This window comes from Equus przewalskii, chromosome 31, assembly GCF_037783145.1.
Source record: "Equus przewalskii isolate Varuska chromosome 31, EquPr2, whole genome shotgun sequence".
Classification (NCBI taxonomy): domain Eukaryota; kingdom Metazoa; phylum Chordata; class Mammalia; order Perissodactyla; family Equidae; genus Equus; species Equus przewalskii.
In genome coordinates this window covers 27,338,404-27,346,755 of record NC_091861.1, presented here as the reverse complement: position 1 = coordinate 27,346,755, position 8,352 = coordinate 27,338,404, and the positions used below count along the sequence as shown (strand labels likewise).

General features: G+C 38.0%; 1 long non-coding RNA gene across 1 annotated transcript; it reads right to left on the bottom strand.

Annotated features, from left to right (window-relative positions):
* Nucleotides 1–4,358: 4,358 nt before the first annotated feature.
* Nucleotides 4,359–8,068, bottom strand: LOC139080646 (uncharacterized). Its single transcript, XR_011535319.1, has 2 exons — nt 7,765–8,068; nt 4,359–7,088 (listed from the first exon to the last, which is right to left on the bottom strand). It is a non-coding gene; the product is annotated as an uncharacterized lncRNA (long non-coding RNA).
* Between the last annotated feature and the right edge of the window lie 284 nt (nt 8,069–8,352).

Here is an 8,352-nt window from a genome sequence, read left to right as displayed (position 1 = left end):
ATGTTGAATAAAATTGGCGAGAGTAGGCATTCTTGTCTTCTTGCTGTTCTTAGAGGAATAGCTTTCAGCTTTTCATTGTTGAGTATGATGTTGTCATATATGGCCTTTATTATGTTGAGCTTCATTCCCTCTATACTCAGTTTGTTGAGAGTTTTTATCATGAAAGGATGTTACATTTTATCAAATGCTTTTCTGCATTTATTGAGATGGTCATATGATGTTCCCCCTCATTTTGTTAACGTGATGTATCGCGTTGATTGATTCGTGGATGTTTTTACCATCCTTACATCCCTGGAATAAATCCCACTTGATCATGGTGTATGATCCTCTTAATGTACTGTTGAATTTGGTTTGCTGATATTTTGTTGAGGATTTTTGCTTCTATGTTCATCAGGGATGTTGGTCTGTAATTTTCTTTTCTTGTAATACACTTGTCTGGTTTTGGTATCAGAGTAATGCTGGCTTGGTAAGATGGGTTTGGAAATGTTCCTTCCTCTTCTATTTTTGGAAGAGTTTGGGAAAGACTGGTATTAATTCTTCCTTAAATGTTTGGTAGCATTCACCCGTGAAACCATCTGGTCCTGGACTTTTCTTTGTTGGGAGGTTTCAGATTACCGATTCAATCTCCTCTTAGTAATTGGTCTGTTCAGATTTTCTATTTCTTATGAGTCAGTCTTGGTAGGTTGCATGTTTCTATGAGTTTATCCATTTCTTCTAGGTTGTCTAATTTATTGGCATATAATTGTTCATTCTATTCTCTTATGATAATTTGTATTTGTGTGGTATCAGTTGTAATGTCTTCTTTTTCATTTATAATTTTATTTATTTGAGTGCTCTTATTTTTTTCTGGATTTCTCTAGCAATAGTGTATTTTTAAAATCTATTCAAAAAAGGAGCTCTTAATCACATGATCATCTCAATAGATGCAGAGAAAGCATTTGACAAGATCCAACATCCATTTATGATGATGGATATAAAATAAATAATAAAATGGATATAGAAGGAAAGTACCTCAACATAATAAAGTCCATATATGACAAACCCACAGCCAATGTGATACTTAATGGTGAAAAATTGAAAGCCACCCCTCTGAGAACAGGAACAAGACAAGGGTGCCCACTCTTACCACTCCTATTCAACATAGTACTGAAGGTTTTGGCCAGAGCAATTAGGCAAGAAAAAGAAATAAAAAGCATCCAAAATGTAAAGGAAAAAGTGAAACTCTCACTGTTTGTGGATGACATGATTCTATATCTAGAAAACCCTAAAAAATCCACCAAAAAACTATTAGAAATAATCAACAACTACAGCACAGTGGCAGGGTACAAAATCAACTCACAAAAATTAGTTGCATTTCTATACACTAATAAGGAACTAGCAGAAAGAAAAGTTGAGAATACAATCCCATTTACAATTGCAGCAAAAAAGGATAAAATATCTAGGAATAAATTTAATCAAAGAAGTGAAAGACCTGTATACTGAAAACTATAAGACATTATTGAAAGAAATCAAAGAAGATATAAAGAAATGAAAAGATATTCCATGCTCATGGGTTGGAAGAATAAACATAGTTAAAATGTCCATATTACTGAAAGCAAGCTACACATTCAATGCAATCCCAATCAGAATCCAAATGACATTCTTGATGGAAATAGAACAAAAAAATCCTAAAATTTATATTGAACAACAAAAGACCCTGAATAACCAAAGCAATCCTGAGGAAAAAAGAACAAAGCTGGAGGTATCACAATCCCTGACTTCAAAATATGCTACAAAGCTATAATAATCAAAACAACATGGTGCTGGTGCAAAAATAGACACACAAATCAATGGAACAGAATTGAGAACCCAGAAATAAAGTCACACATCTATGGATAGCTAATCTTTGACGGAAGAGCCAAAAACATTTAACGGAGAAAGGAAAGTCTCTTCAATAAATGGTGTTGGTAAAAGTGTACAGCCGTGTGCAAAAGAATGAAAGTAGACTGTTATCTTACCCCATACACAAAAATCAACTCAAAATGGATTAAAGATTTGAATGTAAGACCTGAAATCATAAAACTCCTAGAAGAAAATATAGGCAGTACACTCTGACATCGATCTTAGCAGCATCTTTTTGAATACCATGTCTACTCAAGCAAGGGATAAAAGAAAAAATTAACAAATAGGACTACATAAGACTAAAGAGCTTCTGCAAGGCAAAGGAAATCATGAACAAAACAAAAAGACAACCCACCAAATGGGAGAAAATATTTGCAAATCATATATCTGACAAGGGGTTAATCTCCAAAATATGTAAATAATTCACACAGCTCAACAACAAGAAACAAACAACCCAATCAAAAAATGGGCAGAGGATATGAACAGGCATTTTTCCAAAGAAGATATACAGATAGACAAAAAGCACATGAAAGATGTTCCACATTGCTAATTATTAGGGAAATGCAAATCAAAACTACAATGAGATATCACCTTATATCTGTCAGAATGGCTATAATTACCAAGACGGGAAATAACAAATGTTGGAGAAGATGTAGAGAAAAGGGAACCTTTATACACTGCTGGTGGGAATGCAAACTGGTGCAGCCATTATGGAAAACAGTATGGAGATTTCTCAAAAAATTAAAAATAGAAATGCCATACTATCCAGCTATCCCACTACTGGTATTTATCTAATGAACTTGAAATCAACAATTCAAAGAGATTTATGCACTCTTATGTTCAATGCAACATTATTCACAATAGCCAAGACATGAAAACAGCCCAACTGCCTATCAGTTGACGAATGAATAAAGAAGATGTGGTGTGTACACACACACTGGAATACTACACAGCCTTAAAAAAGGACAAAATCACCCCATTTGCAACAACACAGATAGAACTTGAAGGTATGGGGTTAAGTGAAATAAGCCAGACAGACAAAGACAAACCACGTGATTTTCACTCTTATTTGGAAGATAAACAAACCCATGAATAAAGAGAACAGATTAATGGTTACCAGAGGGGAAGGGGATTGGGGAGTGGGCAAAAGGGGTAAGGGACACATATGTATGGTGACAGATAAAAATTAGACTATTGGTGGTGAGCATGGTGCAGTATATACAGAAATTAATAAATAATAATGTACCCCTGAAATTACACAATGTTATAAACTATTATGACCTCAATAAAATAATTTTTAAAAAACTCTTAATTTTATTGATTTTTTCTGTTGTTTTTTAAATCTCTATTTCATTTATTTGCATTCTTGTCTTTATTGTTTCCTTCCTTCTACTAACTTTGGGCTTAGTTTGTTCCTCTTTTCCTAGTTCCTTGGATGTAAAGTTAGGATGCTTATTTGAGATCTTCCATTTTTTTTCCTAATGTAGGCATTTATTGTTATAAACTTCCCTCTTAGAATTGCTTTTGCTGTATCCTATACATTTTTGTATGTTGTATTTCCATTTTCATTTATCTCAACATAATTGTCTACTTCTCTTTTGATTTCTCCTTTAACCCACTGGTTATTCAGGAGTGTGTTATTTAATCTTTTGATATTTGTAAATTTTCCAGTTTTTAAAAAAATTAATTTCTAGTTTCATACTATTGTGATTTGAAAAGATGCTTAAAATGATGGAAAATGATATTGTATGCAAACGGAAACTAAAAGAAGCAGGGGTAGCTATACTTCGACAAAATAGACTTTAAGCCAAAGATTCTAACAAGAGACAAAAAAGGCCATTATGTAATGATACCACAAGAAGATACAACATTTGTAAATATTTATGCACCCTACATAGAAGTCCCTAAATCTATAAAGCAAGTATTAACAGATCTGAAGGGAGAAATAGACAGCAATCCAATAATAGTCCCCTACTTTCAATAATGGATAGATCATCCAGACAGAAAATCAATGTGGGAACACTGGATTTCACAGACATTTACAGAACATTCCACCCAACAGCAGCAGAATGCATTCTTCTCAAGCACACACGGAACATTCTCCAGGATAGATCATATGTTAGGCCACAAAACAAGTCTTAATAAGTTTATGAAGTTGTATTCTTCCATCATTTTGAAAATTGGGAAACCGAGCTCTGAGAGTTTGAGCAGAGGACCTAGTGTCTCTCAGCTACAGATGGTGAAGCTGGTATTCACACCTGATCTCTGCACTTCCACTACCCTGGAGGGGATAGAGGTGTGATGTTGAACCGCACCGTGGCCTGTTTCATAGTGCAGTGTAGGTACCCACACCTGCACACACTTCTGTGGTTAGTGCTGGAGTAAATCTATCTCAGTTGCCTTTCCCGTTTCATGAGAGTTTTATAATATATAAACGTGAACAATATAGGGCAAAAATAAGAGGCTCTGCACATGAGTTTGAGAAATTGTTGATTTACTTAAATTTAGGAAACACAGGACTAAAACTTGAAAATTCTTCCATTGCTTAAAAATTTAATACACTGTAAGAAAGCTTCATCCAGTTTCTTCTGGGTAAGCATGCACATCGAGAGAAATGCTTGCATTATAATAAATCAAGTTTTGATTAAGAAAAAATATGGCAAAAATTGAAGTTGAATTTTCAATATGTATACCCACTTACTAATCAATATAAATAGATACACAAAAAAATTCACAAGACATGTAGTCTTGATTTCCTGATATTTCAGTGAGGAAAATTATTTTCCATATTTTTTTTGCAGAAATCTAAACATATTATGCACTACCTTAGATTCAGTTATATGGACTGAAATCTTTTAAGGTTCTTAACTTTATCCGCCAACATTGGTTTGCCAAATGCTCATCGCTAATATTTAGCGAGAGCTTACTATGTACGTACTTGCTTACTACGTGCGTGTTTCGTATGAATTGTTTTTCTGTATCCTCACCACTCCGTGAAGTACTTGGTGTCATGATTCCCATTTTACAGATGAGAAAACCAAAGGTCATCAGCCTGGTAGAGAGGAGATCTGGAACTGAACCCAGTATTCTGACTCCAGAGTCCATGGTAACCATATTGGTTATGAAGAAGTTAGTATTCAAAAACATCGCACAATGAAAACATTACCCAAGGAAAGATAAAGTGGGAAGTAGACAAACATTTACTCCTGCCTCTCATCATCCTTGCCTAGGTCAGTGTTGGTTTGGCTCATCCTCTTTTTAATTCCTTGATATTTTCCTTGAGGTTTTCTATGCACCAGGATACCATATAAAAACCTCCTCCAAAGTAGAATATTGCTGGGGATGGGGTTCTGCTTTGGGCACCACCAAAGTCAAGTTTTTTTATGACGTAGATCCTCTCTTTTTTGAAAGGGACCATGATTTCCCCTGAAATAATGCCTGTGGTGCCACTGGCGGGAGTTCATGGACCTTTTGTCCCTTTAGCTGTGCTCCTCTGTGGGAGAGGAGCAAGGGTGAGGCTGCCAACCAGTGTAAGAGGATGGCAACAGAGGCCCAGTCTCTGGACAAGTGGTGTGATAGTTCTGTGGGCTGAGAAGGGGCAAGTTTGGGGCAGATGACTGGGAGAGGGAAGGAAGCAAGCTATTACATTTCTACAGAAGCAGAACCAGCCGAGGGCTGATAGGCTCTGGCATCAGGAAATAGGACATTATTTCTGCAGAGCACTTCCTGTCCCCAAAGGAAGAACTTATCCACTTTGCACATTTCCCTGTTTGCACTAGGGCCTTCCTAAGAAAGAAATACTGCTGTGTGTGGCTCCTCACCTCTCTGTTCAGCCAGGTGTCTGTGATGGAGGCCACTCTCCCGGAAGTCCTCTGGGGGAACTCACAGCACAGGCCAGAGGAGTTTATGTTTGATGGTGCCGAACATATTCACTTCCCTATGCATTTTCATCCCCACCCCATTGATTTGTCTAATTGACCATTAATTTTTTTTTTTTTAAAAACCCTGTGATTTACTGAAATTCTCTAAGTTTTAGCCACATAGAATTCAGAAGGTCCCTATGTGGGATGGGGTACTACATCAAAAAGCTTTGGCCAGTCTTAGCCAGTGTACTCGGCCCCAGCTTCTCCCTCCTGCCTGGGGGACCCTTCAGGGATATTGGTGAAGGGATTACCAGTGACTGGGACCCCGGCATGCTTCAGTCTGGGCGAACTCACAGGCAGATACTGCATGTGTCTGTTCCTTGGGAACCCGATCCTACATTTTCTGCCTCCTTGACTCTGTGCTCTGGTCCCTTCTGATCAGACACCCCCTTTCCCCATCTGAAATGCAGCAAAGCCCCCATCCTAGGTAGGGTCTTGCTCCATTGGGGTATAAATAACTGGGAGGTTCCACTCACCACTAATTTTTATTGGACACTGACTTTTAGGGCTGAATTGGGTCTCCCAAAGTTCATAAACCCTACCCACTGCACCAACCTGACCCCCTCCAAGCCCTTCTGGAAAGTTTTGAGGGGAGTGCTTGATCCAAACAAGGAGTGTAGTACAAAGTCCAGGGGGTAGTACAAAGCATCACATTTCATATGTTAAAATCAACTCTTCTAAATAACATTCAAATACTCATAGAAGAATTTTTTTACGTTAACACAAGACATGCTTTTTGAAAGGAAGATGGAACCTCATATATTCTTTGTAACTTATTTTTTCATCTCGTTCTTTTTCTTTGTTTTCAACAACGGTTTTTCCTCGTCTTTCATACAGACAGATGGTCTCCGTTATGTACAGTGGCTTCTCCCCTCTATGTTGCTATGCAACAGAATGCATCCTATCTGTGTTCTCTCTCTGTTGTATCCCGTTTCCGTTCAACAACTCAAAATAACTAGCCGAGTGCTTCAACATGCGACTTCCTCCTTTCGACAGAGTTGAATATCTATCAAGTATCTTCCTGGGCTTCCTATCTCTTCCTGTTACAGCCTTGAAAAAATGTGTTTGCCCCAAATTGATTTTCCTCATCACTTCCTATTTACATCAGCCCACTCATTGCGGAGGCAGGCAAAACAGACAGCAGTGAGTCATGCAGCTGTTGGCCCCTGGGGAAAAAAATGGGTCAGTCAATTGTGTGATGTTGGAAACCAAGATTTTTGTTTTGTGGTCAGGTGTGGGGTTCCTGTTTGTCCTTTTTATCATGGTGCTGTTTCCCAACAGATACTAGAATGTGAAAAAATAAAAGTTAAAATCAACCAACTAAACAGACATTAAAGCAACTCTTTTCTCATTTCTGGGCTTCAGAAAGAGGCTAATAAACTTGACATTCTTACAAAACAAGAGGCAAGCAGAGGACATGAAAATTGCATTTTGAAATAGGAATTTCAGAATTTAAAGAGAAAAAAACAGAAACAAAAGAACATCTTTTTAAAGACTGTCAGTCACGTTGGGGTTCTCTTTTGCTTAAGCACTAGGAAATTAGACTCATTTATGGATTCTTTCAAAACTCATTTCATGCCTCCTTAATTTATGCCGTTTTTCGTATTCCCAGCAGTTGCGAATCTCAAATAGTCAGACTAAAGTTGACCCAACTAGGAAAGCAGTGGATGTGGAATGGGGGCGGTGGTAGCATTGAGGTTGGAGTGGTTGGGAAAAACATATTCATCACTGCTTGCTCTTTAGTGATTTCAAATTCCAATTTCTAAAGGAAAATCTAATGTCAAGTGGAAAAGCATGCATTTGAAAATTTAGAGAACATGTGATTCACGTTAGTGTTATTTTTCTTAATCTAAAAAATGAAAGTGCTGCAACATCGCACAGTTTGAAAGAAAATGTAAAATACTCAATAGAATTATGACCCTCTACGGTTACAGTAAACCCAACAAAAAGTTTCAGATACCTTAGATTTTTGTGAAATTGTGCAAAATGGTGTCTTTAAAGGCGAGCAGGTTGGTCTTATTTTCTGGGACATCTCGGTTTCTCAGTCAAGTACTCTCTGTGAAGTTGTTGTAAAGCTCCTTCTGGACTGGCTGGAGGATGCACTTTACTTCCATCGTCATTGTTTTTCATGCCTGACTTTGCTACGTTCATGTTGACCTCTTGCCTGAAGAATGTCCTAACAGCACACCCCGGTAGTTATCAGGATCGACGATAATTGTGCTCAGGGCCCCTACCACATCATCATCTATCTAGATACTCAGAACACTGCAAATTATCCTTTGGATCTTGACCACAAGGGAGCGAAGGAATCCCGAGGACCCGAGTTTCACCGCACTACTCATCTGAGGTTCCTGCGGTCTCTGGTTACCCACAGAACCCTGTCGATATTGCTACAACGCCATACCTCCCCGTTGAATGCTCCCGCTGTGTTAGGCGTGTGAGCCAGAACCAAGTGAATCGCTGACTTAGGCGGTGGTAACGTCAGGTTGACCCAATGGAGAGCAGTGGGATGGGGCCATGTTTGTGTCTTTAGCATAGATTGCTCATT